Genomic DNA, 24,475 nt, shown 5'->3' with positions numbered 1-24,475 from the left:
AGTGATCCCACTTCTAGAAATTTGTTCAAGACGGAAGGAAACATAGTTTCCCCCCAAACCCTCTACAGGAATGTTTACAGCCACTTTACGTGTGACAGCCAAAAGTGAAAACCTCCTAAATGTCCTTCAAAGGGTGAACGAACAAATAAAGCATGGTACCCCTGTACCATAGACTATCGATTCACATAACACAAACCAATCTCAATTGTGCCATGCTGAGTGAAAGAAGCCTGCTTACATACTGTATGACTTCAAATTTATAACATTCTGGAAAAAGAAAAACTGTAGGGGCAGAGAACAGACCAGTGGTTTTCAGGGGATAGGGGCAGCTTAAGGGAGTTTTGTGGAGAGCTCAAACTGTTCTGCATACCCTTTGTGGCAGTGGTTTGATGAATCTATATATGTGTGCTAAACTCCTAGCTGTACACAAACATAAGCCAATTGTACAATATGCTAATTTTAGATATAGGATTAAAAAATTTTAAAGCCTGTAACAGAGACATACCAAATTAACAAACGAGGATTCTACCTTAAGAAACTAGAAAAGAAGAGCCAACTAAAACACAAAACAAGCAGAACAAAAGACATAATGATGATAAGAATATGAATCAATGAAGTAGGAAAGGGAAAAACAAAAGAAAAATAAGAGAATATTAACAAAACTGACAAATCACTAGCCACACGGACCAATAATTCAAAAGAGAAGACACAAATTACCAAAATTATGAATGAAAGAAAGGCTGTAAATACCAAATCCACAGATATAACAGTACTTTTTTTTTAAAAAAAGATTTTATTTATTTTTATGAGACACAGAGAGAGATAGAGACATAGGCAGAGAGAGAAGCAGGTTCCCTGTGGAGAACCTGATGCAGAACCCAGTCCAAAGACCCCGGGATCGTGTCCTGAGCCTAAGGCAGATGCTCAACCACTGAGCCACCCAGGCGTCCCGATATCAACAGTATTATATGGGAATACCATGAACAACTTTATGCAAAAAAATTTAGAAAACTCACATGTAATGGAGAAAATTTTAGAAATACCCAAATTACCAAAGATTATATAAGAAGAAAACAGAAAATATGAATAACCCATAAAAAGTAAAGAAATTGAATTAGCCATAAAAAAATCTTACCAAATAGTTAAACCTAATCCAAAATGGCTTCACTAGTGCCTTCTACCAAATATTTAAAAGAAAAAAATTATACCAATCCTTCACAAATACTTTTATAAAGTACAGGAGGAAAGAATGCTTCCCAACTCTGTCTATGAAGCCAGTATTACTCTGACATCAAAGCCAGATGAAGACATCACAGGAAAAGAAACTACAGACCAATATCTTCCATGGACATAGACATAAAACTTCCTTAACAAAGTATGAATAAGCCAAATTCAGCAACATATAAACACTTATACAGCATGGCCTATTTGGTTTTATCCCAACAATTCAAAGTTGATTTAACATCTAAAAATGAATGAATATAATATAGCACACAATAGAATAAAGGACAAAAACTATGTAATAATCCCAGAAAATGCAGAAAATGCGAGGAAAGTGTTTGAAAAAATCCAGCATCTGTTCATGATAAAAATTCCCAGCAGACTAAGATACAAGCATACTTCCTCAATCTAATCAAAGGCATCTATGAAGCTGGCAGCTAACATTATGCTTAATGAAGAAAGCTGAATTCTTCGCACCTAAGATCAAGAACAAAGCAAGGTGATGGGCATTAAGGAGGGCACGTGATGTGATGAGCACTGAGTGTTACAGTATATCTTGGCAAATTGAATTTAAATTTAAAAAAATTAAAAAATAGGGCAGCCCAGGTGGCTCAGCGGTTTAGCGCCGCTTTCAGCCCAGGGCGTGATCCTGGAGACCTGGGATCGAGTCCCACATCGGGCTCCCTGCATGGAGCCTGCTTCTCCCTCTGCATGTCTCTCTGCCTCTCTCTCTCTCTCTCTCTCTCTCTGTTTCTCTCATGAATAAATAAATAAAATCTTAAAAAAGTAAAAAATAATAAAAAATAAACAAAGCAAGGAAGTCTTGCTCTTGCCCCTGGTAACCAGCAATGCCACAGGAAGCGCTATTCCATAAGAAACACAAGAATAGATTAATGACATCTAGATTGGAAAGAAATGTAAAACTGATTGTTTTCACAGACAACACGAGTTTACATGCAGAAAATTCTAAGAAATCCACAGAAAGGCTAGCAGAACTAATCCATAATTCAGCAACTTCATAGGAGGGTAGTTACGAAAGGGTGAACAAGGAAATTTCTGGAGAGCTGGTAAAGTTCTTTTTCTTGCTCTGAGTCCTGGTTTATTCAACTGCCTATCTGTCATCTCCTTCAGATGTCTAACAGCATCTTAAACTTATTATATGAAATAGATCATTGATTTTACTCCCAAATCCGCATCCATTCCCAACTGTCCACCAATGCTCTTCCTTCCTGCTACATGACATCATTAGTCACCTAACTGCTCACGTAAAAACACTTGAAATTATCCTTGATTCTTTCCTTCCCTTGCACCATAAATGTAATTCATCAGGAAATTCTACCTCTAAATACATGGTGAATCCATCCACCTCCTTCTACCTTCACTACAACACTTCTCCATCTACTATCATTTGTTGCTTTAATAAATGCATAGCCTCCACTAAGATCTTTTAAAATGACTCACTGGGATTTTCAAAATTTTAATTCCAGTATAGTTAACATACAACGTTCTATATTAGTTACAGATGTGCAACATAGCGATTCCATACATTATCCAGTCTTCTAGAAAACTTTGTTCTAAATAAACATTTTGATTAAGTGGCTAAACATTTTCCTTTTCAATAAATAAATAAAATGGTTCATTGGAACCTTGTCTCTTCCTGCTCCGTACTCCCTTGCTCAAAAGTAATCAACAAATTCACAATATTCCAGTCCAAGTTAAAAGGCACTGACATGGCTCTAAGAGCCTTGCACCAGATGCTTCTCTCCAATTTCCTCTTCAGCCTCTCCCATGGGCCATGTCAGGTCTGTGTTGGACCTTAGGATTTGCCAAACTCTGCTGTGCCCTGGAGTACTCATCGATGCTCTCTTGCTGCTTGCGCCCTCTTATATTCTCCATAACAGCATCCATAACAGCATCTTGTTCATGTTCTTCTTGCATTTCACAATCTTTAATAATATTTTTTAAATGTTGACTTATTTACTTGTATATTGTCTGTCTTCCTCTGCCAGACTAAAATTGCATGAGGGCAAGGCTATTCCTTTTTTATTCACCACTGTGCGCCTAGCTTCTGTATAATGCCTTCAGGTACCTGGTATAGTGCTTATTCTGCAAGTGCAGAATGAATAAAGGAATAAATCAAAGAGTACTGGGGCATATTCAGATATTGCATCCCATGACTCTTCATGCGTTGCATATATCAGGGGTTTCAAAACTTTGCCACACATGAGAATCACCTGGGTAGCTTTTAAAAATCCCAATACACAGGGGCACCTGGGTGGCTTAGTTGGGTTAAGTGTCCAGTTCTTGGTTTCAGCTTGTGCTCTCACTCTCTAAAATAAATAAATCTTAAAAAATCCCAATACACATTTTAAGTTTGATACCAATTATGTCATAATGGTTGGGGTTAAGAGTCAAACGTCCACAGTTCTTCAAAGTTCCCCAGGTGATTCTAATATGCAGCAAAGTTGGGGGATCACGGACACATGCTCTTTAAAATAAAAGCATGGAATAGTAAAGTTTTCAAAGGAAAAATATAACCCTTGTATTTAAACCATATATGAAGTTAAAATGGCTTTGTATGAGCACAAATACCATAAAGATGTACTATGCTAAATTCTATGTTAAATATTGATGACCACTTTTATTTGTTAATTTGCATTGAATTCAAGAAGTCAGTCTGTATATAATGTCAAACAATGTGATGTAAGCACTTGTTTTAATATAAATAATGTCGACAGTGGTGTTTTTCCTGTACTATTTTCAAATTGTAGCTGACCTTATTGCTTAATGTTGACACTGCATGGCTATTATAATTACATATATATACGAATTCCACAGATAATTAATTAACAACTATTATTTGGCAGGTACTCTGTTCAATGTTATAGAATTCAGGAAATTGAGGATGGACTTTTATTGATATAACACATTCACATGTTGACAGTTCTAGAAGATGATTGGAAAGAAATGTAAAAGATGATGAATGAGACATTTTTTGACAGAGTTCATTGTCTGATGTAGCCACATCTTTCCTACCAAGTCAGTTCAATTCCAGGTTGCTCTATTTACTAGCTGTATGAATTTAGGTGACTTTGCTAATCTACGTTTCAGTTTTTCATCCAAAAAGGGAGAAGAGTGAGCTGGATGCTAGAGTTTTTGATAGGTTTAAATCATATGACATATACAAAGTTATACAATCCAATATATACATATTTCCAGTCAATCAACAGAAGCTCATGTATATACACTCTCTGCCTCCTTATAGCACATTTGCCTGTCTCACAAATACAGTATAAGGTGGTGGGAGGTTGGGAGAGACAATTTCTAATCTAACGAAATCTCATCACCAGCCTCTTTAAAGCAACAATAAAAAAGAACTGATTATCAGAAACTGCAGTGTTTAATTGTCAAAAAGAAAACTTTGCATTAGTCCTATTGAAATGAAAGTATTAGTACAATGGGTAAAAGGCTGAAAACAAGACCATGAAGAGATGAACCACGCACAGCCATATATTATGAAAGAGAGTGAGTAAGAGGCTTCTTTTTTTCCCGAAACAGAGTCTTTTCCGTGGTGCCCCACAGAAACAGGTCCTGAAGTTAGCAGTGGAACATAGAATGTCAGCCTTGGTGGAGGGCTGCCCAATGGCTTCCTTGGCCATACTGGAAACCATGAGTCAGCAGGAAATTCAGGTTAGCACAGGTGTTCTCTGCAGCCTGGGAATAGACTGAACAGGCTGCCTGCTGCGTGCTGGGTGGGGGCCAGCCCCTAGAGCAACTTAACCAGCTCGGCCTTCCCATACCTCCACCTGCATGTCTGTGCCCAGGAGCCTCTGTCCTGGCTCTTCATCACTGCGTTAGACTTCCTTTAACATCAAGATGTTCCAACACCTTGAAAAATACTATCCTCTGAGAAGGAGAAAAATAGAACTAAGAAAGACCAGTCCGGGAGACAAGTGAATGGCCATCTGTGTGCAGTGAGCCACTTTGGCTGGAATCTGCCACCCGGAAATAAAGCTCACACCTGCCAATGGGAATGTGGTAATATTAGGCACATAAAGGAATCAGACGTATTTCCAGAGAAATGGATCTCAAAAACTCACTGCGAGTTGCTCATTACAATGTCAGTCTCCATGTGACATCTAGATATTACTCAGCACACTTTTTATGGAAGCTTCAAAAGCGATCCTGGTGTTTAGGAGAAACTATGAGCCCCATAAATTAATTTGAGAGAGGAAGAGACATTTGCAATGAAACAACAAAAAGCTAGTAACACTTTCCTTCCTTATTATGCATTAAATAACACAAGAGGCCCAACGGGCCACCTAGAGCGCTATCTGAAGCTGTTTGCAGCTTGTGGGGGTGAGGTCATTCCACCCAGGAAGGATGGCCTGGGTGCCATCTCAGTGGGATGGTTTGATTAACAAGAGTATCATAAATGGTGATGCTACTGAAAAGGGAGACACAATTCTACATACAAACACAATTGTCCTCTCTTTTGTCTTACATATGCATATGCATGTGCACCCATATCTGTATGCCTGGGCACACACATGTACATCTTACCTCTTATTCGACATCTAGGACCTCCAAAGTTCTGGAGATTCTGACTACAATAGTCATCACCCTTATTTGCTTTCTTGAAGACATAGCTACTTGAAAAAAATAAAATGCCAAAATATAGGGACCCATGTACTTTTGAAGATTATCTGGGTGGATTCATTTTAAATGTATTTGCTCACTCAACAAATAACCATGTGATGGAAACTATTTCAGGTGTTCAACACTTACCAGTGAACAGACAAAAATCCCTGCCCTGGTGGAGCTTATGTTCTAGTAGGCAAGACAAATAACAACCAACTGGCATAAAAAATAAAAGTGAATTTTATTTTATAAAACAGCAGGTTCTGAGTCTGTAAGCCCTATGAATACAACAGAGGGCCTGGTGTGCTGCACAGGAAGAAAAGAAGGTGGGGCGCAGGAGAGCCAGGTCAACATCAAACAGCCTCACAGAGAAGGTGATGTGTTCACAAAAGTTTAAAGAAGATGATATGGGTAGCTGTGCAAATATCTGGGTGGAAAACATTATCTGAGAACTGATTTTTTTAAGCAACAAAATGTGATTTTTTTTTTATCACTCCTCAGCCTTTTGACTAAGATCAAGTGTAAAATGTGATTTTTTAAAAAAATATTTTATTTATTTGACAGAGACAGAGCATGAGCAGGGGAACAGCAGAGGAAGAGGGAGAAGCAGGCTCCTCACTGAGCACACAATCCCACACGGGGCTCAATCCCAGGAAGCCAGGATCATGACCTGAGCCAAAGGCAGACGCTTAACCAATTGAGCCACTTGGGAACCCCCAAATGTGATTTTTTTAAATCACCACCCTGCTAACTCAATCCTAATGAGTGAGCTGTTCATTCAGTGGGGTAAAGACTTGTTCCTGGGTGCCTACAGGAATAATTTTAGAAATGGGTAATGCAGCAGGGCAGGGAGCAAGAAAGAGAAAAAAAATGTAAGTTTGGGAGTGCCCTGGATTTCTCAGTTTAGTTGTTTGATTTCTAGCTTGTTTGATTTCTAGCAGCAGTGCACTAAAGGCTTAGTTTCAGTCCAGAAGCCACACAATTAATACTTGAGCTAAAAACAAATTAAAAAGAAAACTTGAAAAAAGCTTCCAGAGGAAAATGTACACGTGGGTGGATTAGACACATGCCACTGTCACTCAGACACAGATGCCTTTGCCCTGAGCCACAGAAGAGCTGGGGCCAGGGTTCAAGGGGAAGCAGCTTTGGGATAGCTTCTGACAGTGTCCCCAGGCCATGTCTCCTTGCCACACCCACAAGCATGGATCCCAACTGGGCCTGAAGCCTCCCCTGGGCATGGTAGAAGCTTATTCCATATAACACTTCCAAAGTGTGCCTTGAGATAATGACAAACCTACTTCTTAAGCACTTGGGCTTTAAGGGAATGTTGACAAAGAGCCAAGCCCACGGTGGGATTTTATGATTAGGTCACCTGGAGAAGACAGGTTTCACATAAAATTCTCCTGGCAAATCAGGCAGGTCTCGTCTGGAAACTTAAAAACTAAGATACACGCCCTCATGCACATACACACACACATGCACACATTCACGCATGCATGCAGAGAAAGACAGAAACACACACACACACACACACACACACACGCATCTACTCACTTTCTGGCAGAGTTCTGGAAAATGCCGGAACTGTGTGCCTGAGCATAGCTCTTCTTTTGCTCACCTTCCTCTGCAGACAGCAGTTCCCCTGCATTGGTGCAAAGGCTGGCTTTGAGGACACCCCTGGCATTTGAAACCCCAACTTGGGTTTCCTGGCTTCCTAACTCAGAATATCTTCTGGAGACTCTTAGAATCTGGGGGGACTGGCTGCCAGATAGCTGTATGCCTGGAGAGCTCCAGGCTCTTCCCCAACCACTTCCATGGGGCAGGACTGCCTTGGCCACCTTGCTGGGTCTGGCTTGGGTTGGACAGGGACTGGTTTCCTGAGTTCCCTGATAGAGTAGAGGTCTTGCTCTTCCAAAGCTCAGGAGGTATGGGCTCTTCTCACCATGGTCCTTCCTCAGGGGGCTCCAGAATCAGCTGGTGAAAAGTGGCAACCATTTCACCTTTCCTTGAGTTCAGTTTTAAAGAATTTATTTATTTTAGAGAGATAGTGTGTGTGTTTGTGAGCAGGGGGAAGGGCAGGGGAAGGGGGGAGAGAGAATCCCAAGCAGACTCCATGCTGAATGCACAGCTGGGCATAGGGCTCCAACCCAGGACCCTGAGATCATAACCTGAACTAAAACTAAGAGTTGGATGCTTAATTGACTGAACCATTCAGGTGCCCCTCTTTGAGTTCAGTTTTAAAATTCACCATCAACTACAGGAAATGCATTTTATATGAGGGTCAGAGCATTTATGCGTAAAACAAAAACTACCCTTACTACCCTTTAAGGCACATATATTTTTCCATTCTATTATATCTCATTTAGAAAAAGTCCTGGTTATGATCTACCAAATTGGTTTTAGGCCCTGGCGGGGTGGGGATGTCTCCTGTTATGGCCCAACTTGGGCTGATGCGGGGTATCTGCTGATCCAACCGATGGGTGGTGGTGACAGAAGAAAGGCCAGAACAGTACCAGAAAACGGGGATAGAAATAAACAAGAGGCCCCTCAATGCCAATCCCTCACTCTTTGTTACAGACTGAATGTCTGTGTCCCCAACATTCACATGTTAAAAGTTCTAACTCCCAATGGAAGGTATTAGGAGGTGGGAACTTTGGAAGGTAAATCAGATCATGAGAGTCAAGCCTTCATGGGTGGGATTAGTGACCCTGTAAGAGACCTCACAGAGCTCCTGCACCCTGTACACAATGTGAGGCTACGATAAGAAGTCAGCCATCCAGAAGACTGTCTTCATCTGAACCCGACCATGTAGATGTCCTGATCTCAGACTTCCAGCTTCCAGAACAGTAAGTAATAGGAGGCACCCAGTCTATAGTACTTTGCCATAGCAACCCCAACTAAGACACTCCTACTACATGAGTTTATAACATGGCTGAGAAGGTTCTCCTGAGGCCAGGGGTCGAGGTTGCCCACAGCTACAAGCCCAGCTTCGAGCACAGCTGCTGGTGAATAGCAGGACCAGAAATACTTAAGTGGATGAACACATGAATATGTTCAAGGTAGAAAAGCAGTATATCCTACACTTAACATCATTTTTGCTCACTTAAACTTTGCTGACCAGGGATAAATAATCAATTGAATTTTTAAAAAGATTTTAATTACTTTTATTCATGAGAGACACAGAGAGTTAGGCAGAGACATAGGCAGAGGGAGAAGCAGGCTCCCTGCAGGGAGTCTGATGCACGATTAGATACTAGGACACCAGGATCACACCCTGAGTCAAAGTTAGATGCTCAATTATTGAATCCCCTAGGTGCCCCTTAATTGACTTTTTTGATGTATAAAGCAATAGCTGAGGAAAAGCAATATTTTAAAGTTAGTATTGTGTACATATAAAATTTTTATCATCCTGATTGCACTTTATAAACATAGTGACAGGTAACACTAAAGGTGTATTATTTTTGAGGACATGTTATAAGCAGTTGCCATTTATTATTTTATATCATTGCCTCTATTTGCCATATAAAATATGCATCATCATCTCCAATTCACATATAAGGAAAATGAGGTTCAGAGAGGTGGAGTCACTTGCTCATGGTCACACAGCTGGTGTGAAATCTCCCAGACTGGCTCTCAGACCTACACTGGTAATCACAACACAATCTATCATCCTTGAATGACAGTTTGCTATATAATAAAGATTTGTCTGGTCCTTATCCCCCGTTCCTGGGAGGTAACCTCTAAATCCTTGGGTTTTTCTGAGTGATGGGAGTATCTTTGTCATGCATGGCAGGACACTTGGATCATACTTGCATCTATGCTAACAAGATGTCTCAGGATAAGGGCTGGCCAGGACACAAAGACCAGCCACGTGATTAGAAGGCTGGGGCTTTGAGCCAGGTGTTAGCCAAACCTACCAATGTCCTGGAAGGAAAAGAGGGCTGGAAATTGAATTCTATGTGGCCAATGATCCAGTCAGTCAGTCATACCTTAACAAGGAAACCCAATAGAAACTCTGGATACCATGACTCAGGTAAGCTTCCTGGTTGGTGAGTACATTCATATGTCAGGTGGGTGACATGCCCTGACTCCATTAGGAGAAAGAATGGAAGCTCTTAGACTTTACCTCATATGCCTCTTCATTTAGCTTGTTTTGTGTGTATTTTTCATAATAAAACTGTAATTTGTAGCCAGTTTGTCAGAAGTGCAGGGGGCCTGGGGAGTACCCAACTTGTGCTTGGTGGCTGAAGTAAGGGCCATCTTACTGGGGACTGTGCCCCTAACCTGTGGGGTCTGCGCTGACTCTCGGTAGTCAGCATCACAATGACACTTCAGTATTGCACGGCCACACCCAGGCATCTTATCCAGAGAAGGAGGAATCCAATGAAAAAACTTCAAATAAAATATGTTCAGCATTAAATGGGGAAACTAACCAAAAAGGAACCCTTTCAGAGATGTGTCCTAACATTGCTGGCTTGCAGGAAAAGAAATGCCTCCAGTGGAGCATAATGTTACAGCTTTCCTGTGATCAACCTCAAATATGGACAGCTTATCACCAAACAGGGTTGGGCAGTGGCAGTCTCATTAACAGTGGGGGTTTGCTTTGCTCTCCTAAAACTTTGACCAAATTAAAGTCAAATGACCACAAAGCTTAGGAGCACTAAGGAAAAAGTATTGCATCTCCTGTGCACCAAAGCAGCTTTGCAATGCACCATGACAGCCAAGGTCAGCAGGATCTGAAGGGTCCTTATAACACCCTTCAGGGGATGTGTGATTTGTAAGCTAAAACCTTAACATCAGTTTGTCCCTAAAAGTGGTTATTTAATTTTCCAGTAAATGAAACTGGGCTTTAAGTGGATACTAGTGGAGCCTGCTATTTAATAGGTTCCTATTGTTAATCCTTTTATGAAATGGAACATCTTCTTAAAAAGCCATCTGACTTTTTGTCTTAGTCTATCTGGGCTGCTATAACAAAATTCCATGGACTGAGTGGCTTATACACAACAGACATTTATTTCTTATGGCTCTGGAGACTGGAAAGTCTAAGATCAAGGTGACAAAAGATTCTGTGTCTGCTGAGAGCCCACTTTCCAGTTCATAGGTGATACATTGTCTCTGTGCCCTCAAAATGCAGAAGGGGCAAGGGAACTATCTGGGGTCTTTTCTGTAAGGGCACTGATCCCTTTCATCAAAGCTCCATCCTTCTGACCAAATCACCACTCAAAGGTCCCCTTTCCAAATACCATCATATTGGGCATTAGGATTGAGTACATGAATTTGGGCAGGATACAAACATTCAGTTTACAGCACTCGCCTAATGGCTGATATGCCTTAGGTTCAAGGTGATTCAAAAAGTAAATGTTTAAAAAACAACAACAACAGCAACAACAACAACAACAACAAAAAAAAACAAAAGGTAAATGTTTAACCATAATTAAATGTGATTCTTGCCTGGGGGGTGCCAGGGTACTTGTATGGTCTCTGGAGGGGCTGTAGGGCCATTGAGGTCCTGGTTAGAACACCTAGGTTGGCTCATGAAGGAAGCCTCACCTTCCTCCATAAAAGAAGCTGGTCTGGAGAGCTGGTCTGTACTGCATGAGGCAGGACAGCCTGTGTAGACTGCAACACCCAGAAACAGGAGTTTGGTGCTAGTGCAAGCTCTTCTGCCCTTAGGCTGGGATCTGTGGGTAGTTGGACAGGGGTCCCTACCCCAGATGCACACGAAGCAACACTTCACAGCAAGCAAGAGTGGGCTGGAGAGGGAGAGAGGAGGGGTGGGTTCTTTCTAAAGAGAGCTAAGCAGAGTAGTTCTAGGGCCAGACCACTCTGACAGCTGTATGGCCAGAAGTAGAAGCCAGGTCAGAGGATAGTTGTAGTTCTAAGAGCAAAGAATCCCAACCTAAGGTGGCAGAGACAGAGGTGAGAAAGGGGAAAGCCCAGGGAGGTGAGGCAGGTAGCAATGGTGAGCAGTCTTGGTCATGAATGGAAGGGTGGCAGAGGAAAGGAAAAGGAACCCAGGACTCCTTCCCAGTCCCTGGCTTGTGTCCTGCAGTGGGATAGGCCTCCCTAGGAGGGGCTGACTGGGAAGAAAGGGGTCAGTTCTTTGAGTGTGAGACAATGGGACCTAAGGGTGTGCATCGTAGGAAGAGGCCTGGGCTGGAGGGATGGACCCAACTGAGCCATTAGCAACTTGGAAATGGCAGAAGGAGCAGACATTAAATCTAAGATCAAGAGACCAAGAATATCCCCTGCAGGAGCTCTAGGACAATTGATGAAAAGAACAACATTAGGTATAATGGAGGGTTCACTTGCATTCCCTAAAGCGATGGGAAGGACTGGGAATACCAAACTTGCTCACTACAAATTACATTTCCAAAAGAAAAACAAAAAGAAAGACATTTCACGTATCTAACAAATGAAGCGCATACTCTAGCTGAAGATGCCAAGAACTGAATACAGCACACCCACTACCAAGAAGCAACCAGGAGACCTATCCCTGGGTCTGTCCACCCAACTTGTGTGGGGTGCCTGCATGCATGAGTGGTCCTCTGGAAGCAGAGGAAATCTTTCCTCAGCCAGGGGCGTTAGGGAAAGATGAAAGAAGTTCTTTGAAAAAATAAAGAAGATAGATGTACATTTTTAATAATAAATTTATTTTTTATTGGTGTTCAATTTGCCAACATACAGAATAACACCCATTGCTCATCCCGTCAAGTGCCCCCCTCAGTGCCCGTCACCCATTCACCCACATCCCCCGCCCTCCTCCCCTTCCACCACCCCTAGTTCGTTTCCCAGAGTTAGGAGTCTTTATGTTCTGTCTCCCTTTCTGATATTTCCTTTTTTTTTTATTTATTTTTTTATTTTACGCTTAAGGTAGCACTAAGATTTCTTTTTTTTTTTTATTTTTTATTGGTGTTCAATTTACTAACATACAGCCTTTCTGATATTTCCTACCCATTTCTTCTCCCTTCCCTTCTATTCCCTTTCACTATTATTTATATTCCCCAAATGAATGAGAACATACAATGTTTGTCCTTCTCTAATTGACTTATTTCACTCAGCATAATACCCTCCAGTTCCATCCACATTGAAGCAAATGGTGGGTATTTGTCGTTTCTAATGGCTGAGTAATATTCCATTGTATACATAGACCACATCTTCTTTATCCATTCATCTTTCGATGGACACCGAGGCTCCTTCCACAGTTTGGCTATTGTGGACATTGCTGCTATAAACATTGGGGTGCAGGTGTCCCAGCGTTTCATTGCATCTGTATCTTTGGGGTAAATCCCCAACAGTGCAATTGCTGGGTCGTAGGGCAGGTCTGTTTTTAACTCTTTGAGGAAACTCCACACAGTTTTCCAGAGTGGCTGCACCATTTCACATTCCCACCAACAGTGTAAGATGTACATTATTATACACATGCACACAAATGTAGGGAGCATTCCTTTCTCTGCCTTCCCCACTCTGCCCTGAACCAAAAGTAATGTTTTCACTATTCAGTTTTGCAATTTAAACATGATCAAAGAAACGTAGATCATTGTGGATGTGAACTTCGAGTACAAAAGCAGTGTTTCAGCACCATAGAAGGAGCGATACATAGACAGGGACATCTGGGGAAACAGCTATCTCTTAAATGGAAAAAATCTACTCAGAGAAAATAAAAATTTATTTTAGGAATTTTTAATACATCTAAACATTTCATTTCCACAGAAGAGTTTGAGTCATTAAAAACAAAACAAAACAAAAAAAAAACGGACTGTTCTAACTCCCTTCTAGACTCCTTGTCAATGTCTAATCCTTAAATCAAGTGAGCTGATGAACCCAGAGGCCAAGTGCGCCCCCTGAAGTCTCTGCTGTGACCCATAACAACCACCTGGCCCTGACCTCCTAAAGGAAATTCCCATTAGGAATAGTCATGCCAGAGCTAATGCAATCTGAAAAGTAAGCTTCATTGATTTAAGCTTCCACTTACAGCCAGCGAGGCAACATATGCATGTACTCACATTCTTAGAGGCTGCGTGAGCAACTCTTATTTTTTTATAAAGCAAACCTATTATATTAGAATTATCTCACAGGTATACTAAAGCAAATCACTTCATATAAATTGCACCTGTTATACAAGAAGAAAAAAATGCACCATTTCTTTAAACAAGGTAGGTCACAGTAAAGAAGCAGGTAGAAAAAAATCTGCTCCTGGGCAGGGCCTCTGAATATTAAAAACAGATTTCTGATTAGGTCTGAAGCCCCAGCAAAAGATTTCAGTGTACTGTCATAGCTTTTTAAGCACAGATTTGGGTTCCTGGGGAAAGCTCCAGAACACTAAGCCAGGTTGTCACTGTCAACCTCTGGGTATGAGAGCCTTCTTCCTGGACCACTGTGGAGGCCACAGAGGAGCAGATGAGGGGGACCTGGAGATCAGTGGTGGGGAGAGCCACATTGCAGACACACAATGGGAAAGGGCTTGACCATCTCATTTCAAAGGTTCCTGCCGACCTGACCTGCCAAAGAGAATAGGGAATCACACATCCCACAAAATTCCTCAGAAGGGCCTTTGAAGTTAGTGTGGCCCAGAGGTCTCCCCAACCAGGAACAGGACAGAGCAGCATAATGTGCTATAATTTACCCCTCTGGGGTTGGGGTGTGGGGGAGGATGTGCCATCCTCATGCAGGAGAGTGCCTAGTGTGATTACATAATGACCATGGCAGAAGCAGGCAGGCTGCAGGAGCTGTAATTAAGACTCCTTATCAGCCCCTCTGCTTTCAGAATCACTTAAAAATAAAGCAGCTATGCATCAATTTACCTTACCCCATGAGATTTCCTGCTGTTTTCTTCATTTCTAATAACATTAAGCATTTAACATTCAAACTAGCTCCTAGCTTTTATATATATATATAAACATATATGTATTTATATTTATATACATATGTGTGTGTGTATATATATATATATATAAAATTCTTAAAGGGGCTTCTGCAATATACACATAAGCGTTTAATATTCAAACTAGCTTTTTCGCAATGAGTTTGCCACCAGAACACAGGTGTCGTGAAAACCACCACTAAACCTAAACCAAAATGGGCAAGGAAAAGACTCACATTGACATTATCATCATTGGACATGTAGATTTGGGCAAGTCTACCACTACTGGCCATCTGATCTACAAATGTGGTGGGATCGACAAAAGAATTATCGAAAAATTTGAGAAGGAGGCTGCTGAGATGGGAAAAGGTTCCTTCAAGTATGCCTGGGTCTTGGATAAACTGAAAGCTGAATGTGAACGTGGTATCACCATTGGTATCTCCCTGTGGAAATTCAAGACTGGCAAGTATTATATGACCATCACTGATGCCCCAGGACACAGAAACTTTATCAGAAACATGATTACAGGCACATCTCCGGCTGGCTGTGCTGTCCTGATTGTTGCTGCTGCTGTTGGTGAATTTGAAGCAGGTATCTCCAAGAATGGGCAGACCCGTGAGCATGCCCTTCTGGCTTATGGGTGTGAGACAACTAATTGTTGGTGTTAACAAAATGGATTCCACTGAGCCACTCTGCAGCCAGATGAGATACAAGGAAATCGTTAAGGAAGTCAGCACCTACATTAAGAAAATTGGCTAGAACCCTGACAGTAGCATTTGTGCCAATTTCTGGTTGGAATGGTGACAACATGCTGGAGCCAAGTGCTAACACGCTTTGGTTCAAGGGATGGAAAGTCACCCGTAAAGATGGGAATGCCAGCGGAACCACACTGCTTGAAGTTCTGGCTTGCATTCTGCCACCAACGCGTCCAACTGATAAGCCCTTGCGTCTGCCTCTCCAGGACGTCTACAAAATTGGTGGTATTGGTACTGTCCCAGGGGGTCGAGTGGAGACTGGTGTTCTTAAGCCTGGTATGGTGGTCACCTTTGCTCCAGTCAATGTTACAACTGAAGTAAAGTCTGTTAAAATGCACCATGAAGTTTTGAGTAAGGCTCTTCCTGGGGAAAATGTGGGCTTCAATGTCAAGAACGTATCTGTCAAAGATGTTCGTCGTGGCAATGTGGCTGGTGACAGCAAAAATGACCCACCAATGGAAGCAGCTGGCTTCACAGCTCAGGTGATTATCCTGAACCATCCAGGCCAAATCAGTGCTGGATATGCACCTGTGCTGGATTGTCACACAGCTCACATTGCTTGCAAGTTTGCTGAGCTGAAGGAGAAGATGAATTGTCATTCTGGAAAAAAGCTGGAAAATAGTTCCAAATTCTTGAAATCTGGGGATGCTGCCATTGTTAATATGGTTCCTGGCAAACATATGTATGCTGAGAGCTTCTCTATCCTCCTCTGGGCCGTTTTGCTGTTCGTGACATGAGACAGGCAGTTGCTGTGGGTGTCATCAAAGCAGTGGACAAGAAGGCAGCTGGAGCTTGCAAAGTCACCAAGTCACCATTTAGCCTTCTGAGCACAGAAAGCTCAGAAGGCTAAATGAATATTATCCCCAATACCTGCTGCCCCAGTCTTAATCAGCAGTGGAAGAATGATCTCAGAACTGTTTGTGTCAATTCGCCATTTAAGTTTAATAGTAAAAGACTGGTTAATGATAACAATGCATCATAAAACCTTCAGAAGTAAAGAAGAATGTTTTGTGGACCATTTGTATTTTTTGTGCGTGTGTGGCAGTTTTAAATTATTAAAGTCAGTACTTTTTAACGGAAACAACTTGACCAAAAATCTGTCACAGAATTTTGACACCCATTAAAACAAAAGTTTAATGAGAAAAAAAATTCAAACTAGCTCCTAGCTTTTATATATGTATATAAATACATGTTATATATATAAAATACATATTATATATAAATATGTAATATATAAAATACATATATCTAAAATACATATACATAATATATATAAAATACATATTCATATATGTATGTATGTGTATATGTATGTGTGTGTATATATATATTTATATATATATATATAAAATTCTTACGGGGCTTCTGTAATGTTAAGAAAATAGTTACTTGCCTTTTGAAAAATAGGGCTGTAATTAACCTCACTCGATTAAATTCTTGAATTAAAAAAAATGAATGCAGGGTCAACAGAACACAGCAGATACACATGAGGCGGCCTTTGTCCAAGTGACAAAGACCCTGCGGCCACCATGCTGTCAGGAAGCCAGGCCACATAGGGAGGCCCTGGGTTGGTGCTCAAGTGGCAATCTGAGCCATCCAAAGCCAGGCCTCAGAATGAGCCTTCAAATTGTTTCCATATTCAGGTCTCTCCAGCTGGGTCCTCAGACTTTCATGGAGCAGAGACAAGCCATCCCTATCATGCTTGGTCTTAATTCAAGCTTAATAAAAAGATTCTTTGAGCTGTTAAGTTTTGGGGTCATTTATCATGAAGTAGTGATCAGAACAATGAGCTGGATCAGCTGGGGTATACAGAAGCTGTGCAGGGGTGACAGCTGTGCTCGCACCCCAGCCCTCCCAGGTACCCCCAGCTTTATGAGACTCTGCTGGGCCAGCTCTCTCCACTGAAATGCACGGTCTTGGAATTTCACTCATGCAAATATATTTTAAAGCCTGACTATGCCAGTGTGTACAACCTTTAAAGGCACCCCTCCCCCACCACCATCACCAACTCTGTCCTGAGTCAGCCGGCACCAATCTCCTTTCCCCTTAATGTCTGAGAATTAGCACTTGTTGTGACTGCTCACTGGGAAGCCAAATGCCTGGCAATGCCTGGACCCCACAGTGTTTCCATCCTCAGGTGCACTGTCTATGCTCCAGTCACAGTGGGCCACTCACCACCCAGGTTGAGGGGAATTTATTATCATTATCATATTGAGGGGAATTTTACTGCTCCCAACTATTTATTACAGATTTTAAATAATGGATAAACATCTTCACATATAAATCTGTATATTATGCTTTTAGTTATTTCCTTAGGAAAGATTTTTTAAAAGATTTTATTATTTATTTATTTACTTACTTATTTATTTATTTGAGCAGGGAGAGAGAGAAAGGGAGAAGCAGACTCCCCACTGATCAGGAAGCCCCAAACAGGCCTCGATCCTAGGCCCTCAAGATCATGATCTGAGCTGAAGGCAGACACTTAACCTACTGAGCCACCCAGGTGCCCCCTTAGGGAAGATTTTTAAAAGTAGAATCCTGGAAAGTTACACATTAGTGTTAAGGATGCTGATACATACTGCCAGTTGGTTTTCCAGGGTCCAATTACTAGTGAATAGAGTTTTAAACCTCATTGGTCACTTTTATTTCTCTTTCCAGAGCTGTTTGTCCCAGTCCTCTGGCCATTTGAGGGTATGTGTTTTCTTACTGACTGGCAGGGACTCTTGGCATGGGTGCATTTGTCACATTCAGTCCCTGTGTCCGCTCAATGCCTCTGCATAGTGCTAGATGCTGGGGATGCTGTGTGAACAGGCAGGCTGCAGTGAGTACTGGCAGGATACCAGTGATAACCCAGAGGGTCAAAGGTCACCAGGGCAGAAGAATGATGGGTAGAAGGGCAGTGACAAGGGGAAGACGGTAATTCTGGAAATAACTTCTCATGACTTCATGGTGAACTGGCTGTGCTGAGTTAGGCTGTTATATGTGACTTTAAAATCTCTGAACATCTCAGTAAGGAAGAAGTCATTTGTGGGAATGGGGGAGCCCAGAGGAGAAGCATGGTGGACAGGCAGAGTGGAGAGCTCCCCCAGGCACTCCTGGCTGTTCATACTGGTAAGGCATTGACGTGGTGATCTCCCACAGGCAACTATCAGACTGGCCTGGAGCTCAGGAGCACATTCTGCCTTGTAATTGTACATTCTGACATGTAACTTGGGGGATCTGCACACAACTGGCATTTAAAGCCATGGGACTTGAGACCGCCACACAGGAGCTGAACTAAAAGAGGACAGGACTCAGGGTTCAAGCTTTCAACATCTGAAGGTCAGGGAGAGAAGGCAACATGAAGGATCAGTAAGTGTGACAGGAAAGGAGTGACCACTGAGCTGAGGAGAAACCAAAAAGCTGAGGCATTCTGGAAACCACGGGAGAAGAAAGCTTAGAGAGGACTAGCCAGAAAAGGGGCACAGATTTCCCTGGCTGCAAGAAGCCAGAGTAAACATTTAGTCAGAGCTTAGTCTAGACACTTGCTGTGAGCAATTGTGGAGAGGGCACCATCCCTACGTCCCAGGGCTGGGATCTTCATGGCCATGAAAGAATCCCAGAGCCAAGGTTTCTCAACACCCTTCCAGGGGCACCACAAGGTCAAAGTGTTTGCACATCTGTTCAGGGCTATATTTGTCTTCTCACTGTGGTGACACTCATGGTGCAAAAGCAATGGTGGGTAAAAGTACCAAGTACCAGTAGTCTTTGGATTACTCACCACCAGTCAGAGTTACAAAAACAAAAACAAATAAACAAGAAAACCAGAATCAAAAACAAATTAATAATCTCCCTGTACTCAAGCCGTTTAAGCCATGAATTTGCTGTGACTTTGCACAGATGACAACAATATTATGCCTCAGTTGTCCCACCTATAAAATGGGGTGAGTAGCATCTTCCTAGTAAGGCTGATCAGAAGATTAAATGATACACAGCACACAAAACAGAGCTGGGCACATAATAAGCACTAATTTATTATTACATACTATTATTTTTTAAAATGCCATTATCTAGTACAGCAAGGTCTCTGTCCACCTGCAGTACTTTCTAAATCTTCCTGGACACTTAAGACAAAGAGGCCCAGAGTGTGGACAGGATGAGCCAGAGAGGGTGGATGAGTGTGTAGGAGCGAGTGTCTGACCACACTGGGGTGTGTTGCAGGGACTCTGGGTGTGGTGGTGAGCTGTGCATGGTGCTCAGGTGACATGGGTAGGCCTCTCTGTGGGTGCAGTGTTGAGGTGTGTATCACTGGGCCCCAAGGTCCTCAGTGCTCTCCTACTTCCTCCATCATCCCATCTCATGGCCGCATGGGGTGGCTGCAAAGAAATGTCCCCAAGAAGGAAGGCAAATTTTGAGTCCTAGAACAGAGGTTTCCAGTATAAAGGTATTGTCGACTGGTTCTGTGATTCGAAGGCCTGTGGGGCCTCCCTAAGGAGTCCGATGGGAGAAGCTTATGTGGTTCATAATCATGGCACTCCCAGAGCTCTGACTGGAGCCCTGTGGCAACATCAGAGACAGACTCCAGCCGCCTCAATCCATCTTGCTAATAAGTGTGAGACCTGTTATTCTTCAAAAGATGACCTCAAGGAAGAGGGGAAATGTTCTGCCTCTAAATGTCAGCGTTTAGCTCTAGAGATGTTTCTCTAGTGGAGAAACCTAAGGAGGATTGATTAGATCTTGCAGGTAAAAAACCACGACACAGAGATCAATGACATGCAGAGATGCGGCCCTGTATGTCCCACAGGGATGGTGGGGCTGTTAGGATCCTGCTCCAAAGAAGCCGTACCAGCATGTGATCATGAAGAACTAGTAGCTAGTAGCAGGATGTTATATTTCTAAGCCACACGTTTTCACCTTACTGGAGCCATGAAAAGACCCTTGATGATTGTGAGGGAAGGAACAAGAAGATAGTACCTATTTGTTGGCTCAGTAAGTGGAGGTAATTATTATCTTGAAAATTAGTTCTTAAAGGAAACAAGAGGAGAGTATTTGATTCTCTAATAGGAATTACAGATTTTCCAAATGTTTGGTGAACATGTATGCTAATCAGCTATGAAAAAAATGTCCACTTAGAGAAAACATACATTTCCTACTCTGCATCAGAGAATTCATAATGGAGGGAAAACCCAATGACTATAAGGAATGTGGTTTAGTTGAGAGAGCAGGCTTAGACCATACTGGAGAATTCATGTTGGGGAGATACCCTAGGACCATGATTAACATGGCAAGGCATTCAGTGTACATCAACAACATGCTGAACATCAGGGCACTCATACTGCTGAGAAACCCCCTGAATGTGATAAATACGGGAAATTCTTTATTTTTATTTTTTTTTATAAATTTTTATTTATTTATGATAGTCACACACAGAGAGAGAGAGAGAGAGAGAGGCAGAGACACAGGCAGAGGGAGAAGCAGGCTCCATGCACCGGGAGCCCGACGTGGGATTCGATCCCGGGTCTCCAGGATCGCGCCCTGGGCCAAAGGCAGGCGCCAAACCGCTGCTCCACCCAGGGATCCCCGGGAAATTCTTTAGACTTAACTCAAGCCTCAAAGTACATCACAGAATTCATAATGGTGAGAAACTCTTTGAATAAAAACAATGCAGAAGGGCTTAAAGAAATGGCAGGCAATATCACACAACAGACTTCATAGCAGTGCAAAATCTCTCCAGTGAATAGAATATGGGGAGGCCTTTAGAACCTCCCCATATAGGACTTTATGTTTCATTCCTTAGAAGGAATCAAGGGGTTCATACTGGTCTAAGAGCCAGGAATATATCCTATGCAAGGTAGCATCCAGTAATGGCCAAAGCCTTATGCAACATCAAAGAATTTGTAATATGCTTTATTTAACATGAAAGCCTACTGTTATATAATTATCTTGTAACTGACCACTTTGCTGAATGCTCTCATAATTCTAAGCCATTCTACAATGCCAGACCTTAACTACCACCCAAGAATTAGTTTTTTGAATAATTGGCTGAATGAATGGATTCTGTTAAATTTTCTAATTGTCATATTGGTTGCCAAAGAAACTAGTTTTGTTTTTGTCTTCCTGATATTTATACCTCTTTTTTTTTCTCTTTCTTGTATTAATGCATTAAACCACAATTTCAGTTGCTGAGACATAGGAGAAGAATGTACTAATGCTGGGCAGCCTGGGTGGCTTAGCGGTTTAATTGCCTGCCTTCCGCCCAGGGTGTGATCCTGGAGTCCCAGGATCAAGTCCCACATCAGGCTCCCTGCATGGAGCCTGCTTCTCCCTCTGCCTGTGTCTCTGCTTCTCTCTCTCTCTCTCTCTCATGAATAAATAAATAAAATATTTTAAAAAAAAGAATGTACTAATGCAACTGATGACGCTTTCATGCCAAAGGCCTCTTTGGGCAGCAGTTACAGAAACCCACAAGCGTTAGCTTAAGCAAACAAGGGAAGGGCAGATGCTCCAAGGCCAGGAGAGATCTGGGCTTCAGACTGGACAGCAGTACTTTCAGGAATCCTAATTTCTAGATTGCAGATCATGGCTACAGAGATGACTCTCCTGAGGAATCATTTTCAAAGTTCCAGAAAAAACCACATTCCCCTTTAGTTAACCCTTTTTGGGGTCATCCATAGTCCATAGCTGGAATCGTGTTGGTCTCACACTGGGTAAGGCACCTGCCAATCACCTGTGATAGTGGTAGGGGGTGCTGGGGGCCAAGGCCATTTCTGCACAATGCAATGATGTGAGTGGTGAGGGAAAGGGCATCACAGAGGTGTTGATAAAGCGACCCCAAAGCTCTCCACAGCATAGGGCAAATGTTTGGACAGCTCACTGTAGTTTACAAAGAGTACCTCGTATTATCTAAATTGCTGCATCCTTCAATCAGGGTTTCTTGTTAATATCCACTGTACACATGGATAGAAATGAGACTCAAGGAGGTTCAGTGACTTTTTCAAAGCCATACAATTACTAGGTCCAGGGACCCAAGCTCCAAATTCTATTCTCTCTTTAGTCTCTCTGACTGCTGTCATATAGTTATTAGCATAATTCTATATCTAGTTAGATCTCTAGCATAATTAAAGTCTTAAGGAGGCTAGTAATGAATTTCAGTTTTGTAATACTTCTGGGGGGGGATGCACCCCATTAAATGATGTGTAATGGATGCCCAGAACATCTACCTGCATTTACTTATAAGCAACATTAAACATCTCCAAGACACGGTTTTCCTCACACGGCAGAGAAACTAAGAGAATCTGCTGAGGAATTAATCTGTAATCAGAGTATGTTCAGCCTCATGTTCAATCAAATGGGAAAATTTCTGTTTCCTTTCTTATTTTGGTATCCCCCAGGAAATACAATTGATCTCAACATGTCTGAAAGTAATCCCTACCAAAATTTCGATGCTCTAAATGTTTCTAGCATTGTTAATTTTAGAAATAAAAGATGAAGCCAGGCAATTTTTCACATGAACTCTCTGAACTTAAAAGATGTAGCAATAAGGACAACACATCTGTCTTTCTCCATTATTCTTCCCACTTTGGGCTTAATATTATATACCTCAACAATCCTGGACCTTTTTGCTCATGTCCTAATTCAGAGATGAATTCAGAAGATGAATTCTGTTCCATTCAGAGATAGAACAACCGTCTCTGCAAGAAAATTTGTAGCATACACCTTCCCTGAGGATCACCAAAGAACAGGGAATTGTACCACATGACACAAGCAGCCTGTCACTTCTTTGTGCTTATGCAGTTCCCTAAACCCCCAAATTAAGTCAGCTGCCCTCTAGCCACCCCTACCCCCACCCAGTTGCAGGGCTCTCCTCATGTCCCCTTCTCCTCTGGCCACTCTGATCTTTCCTTCAGCAATAGCTTTAGTCTCTTCTAATATAAATTATTTCAGCCTCTAATTTTCCTCCACTTATCAGGTCCATCTATTATTCTCATCATCACAACTGGCCCCAGAGCAGAGCAATACAGAGGAAGGAGGCTCAGAGAAGCAGTTGGGGAAAAGGGAGCAGAAAATCCTAATCCCTCCTATTCTCATCTCCATCACAATTAGATCAGCAAAAAAGATATCAGTGAGGAAGAAAGAGGTAAAAATCTGAAAAGCCAGTGCTGCATTTGAGCCCACCATCCTTGTCCTACCTACCCACCTCTTCCACCACCACTTTCATGCAGCTCAAGCTATGGGTTGCCAACCCTGGCATGACCAGCAGTGCCCACAGAGTCTCAGGATTCTTGATAGCTGGAGAAAGGGTGAGGATGCGATTTTTAAACTCCACACAGCTAAGTCCATCCTTAGATTCCCAGATTCTATGATGTGGAGGTATAGTCATCACTGCTCTGTGAAGTCAACACTGATAAGATATGTCATTCATCCCATACATACCAGGAACAAGAGCTAAGAGCTGTGCCTCTACTGTCATGCCTCCCCCACCATAGCAGGTGTCAGAATCCCAGCAGAGCCTGTGAAGACAAGGTGGCTAAGTCCATCCCCAGAGATTCTGAGTCAGTATAGCTGGGGTTGGGGGTGAGAGAATGTATATTTTCAGCAAGTTCCCACATGATTCTAATGCTGCTGGTTGGGGGCCACAGTTGGGAGATCTGCCTTGTTGTATCCCCAAGCCCTCATTTTATGCATGAGAACCTTGGAGCCCTCAAAGGAGTGGTAATGCCTAAAATCCAGGCCTCTCAAATTAAAGGCTAGACATTCTCTCACAAGAGTGAGAGGTTAATAATTTTTTTTTTTTAAAGGAGGAGGGAAAGAAAACACTAAATAGATGACCTGAAGAAAAAGAGGAGAAAGCAACAAACAGCTTCCTGAAGTCTGAGTGTGTGGAAGGAGGACACAGGTTCAGTCTGAAATCCTGAGATGGAAGGATTTCTGGGGCTGCAATGCCCTGAGACCTCAGTTCTGGCACCTGTGGTGAGCTGTGCTCCAGCTGATGAGCCCAGAGCAACTCAGACAGCAG

The 24,475-nt window shown here is 42.2% G+C and overlaps 1 protein-coding gene and 1 pseudogene across 3 annotated transcripts in view; one reads left to right on the top strand and one right to left on the bottom strand.

Annotated features, from left to right (window-relative positions):
* Positions 1-24,475, bottom strand: part of OTUD7A (OTU deubiquitinase 7A) — a 392,748-nt gene that overhangs the window by 285,459 nt on the left and 82,814 nt on the right. The gene's annotated exons all lie outside the window — the stretch shown is intronic.
* Positions 14,941-16,334, top strand: LOC140610098 (elongation factor 1-alpha 1 pseudogene; annotated as a pseudogene).

Source organism: Canis lupus, chromosome 2 (genome assembly GCF_048164855.1).
Source record: "Canis lupus baileyi chromosome 2, mCanLup2.hap1, whole genome shotgun sequence".
Classification (NCBI taxonomy): Eukaryota; Metazoa; Chordata; class Mammalia; order Carnivora; family Canidae; genus Canis; species Canis lupus.
Note: the sequence above shows the minus strand (reverse complement) of the source record. Positions and strands in the feature narration are given on the sequence as shown.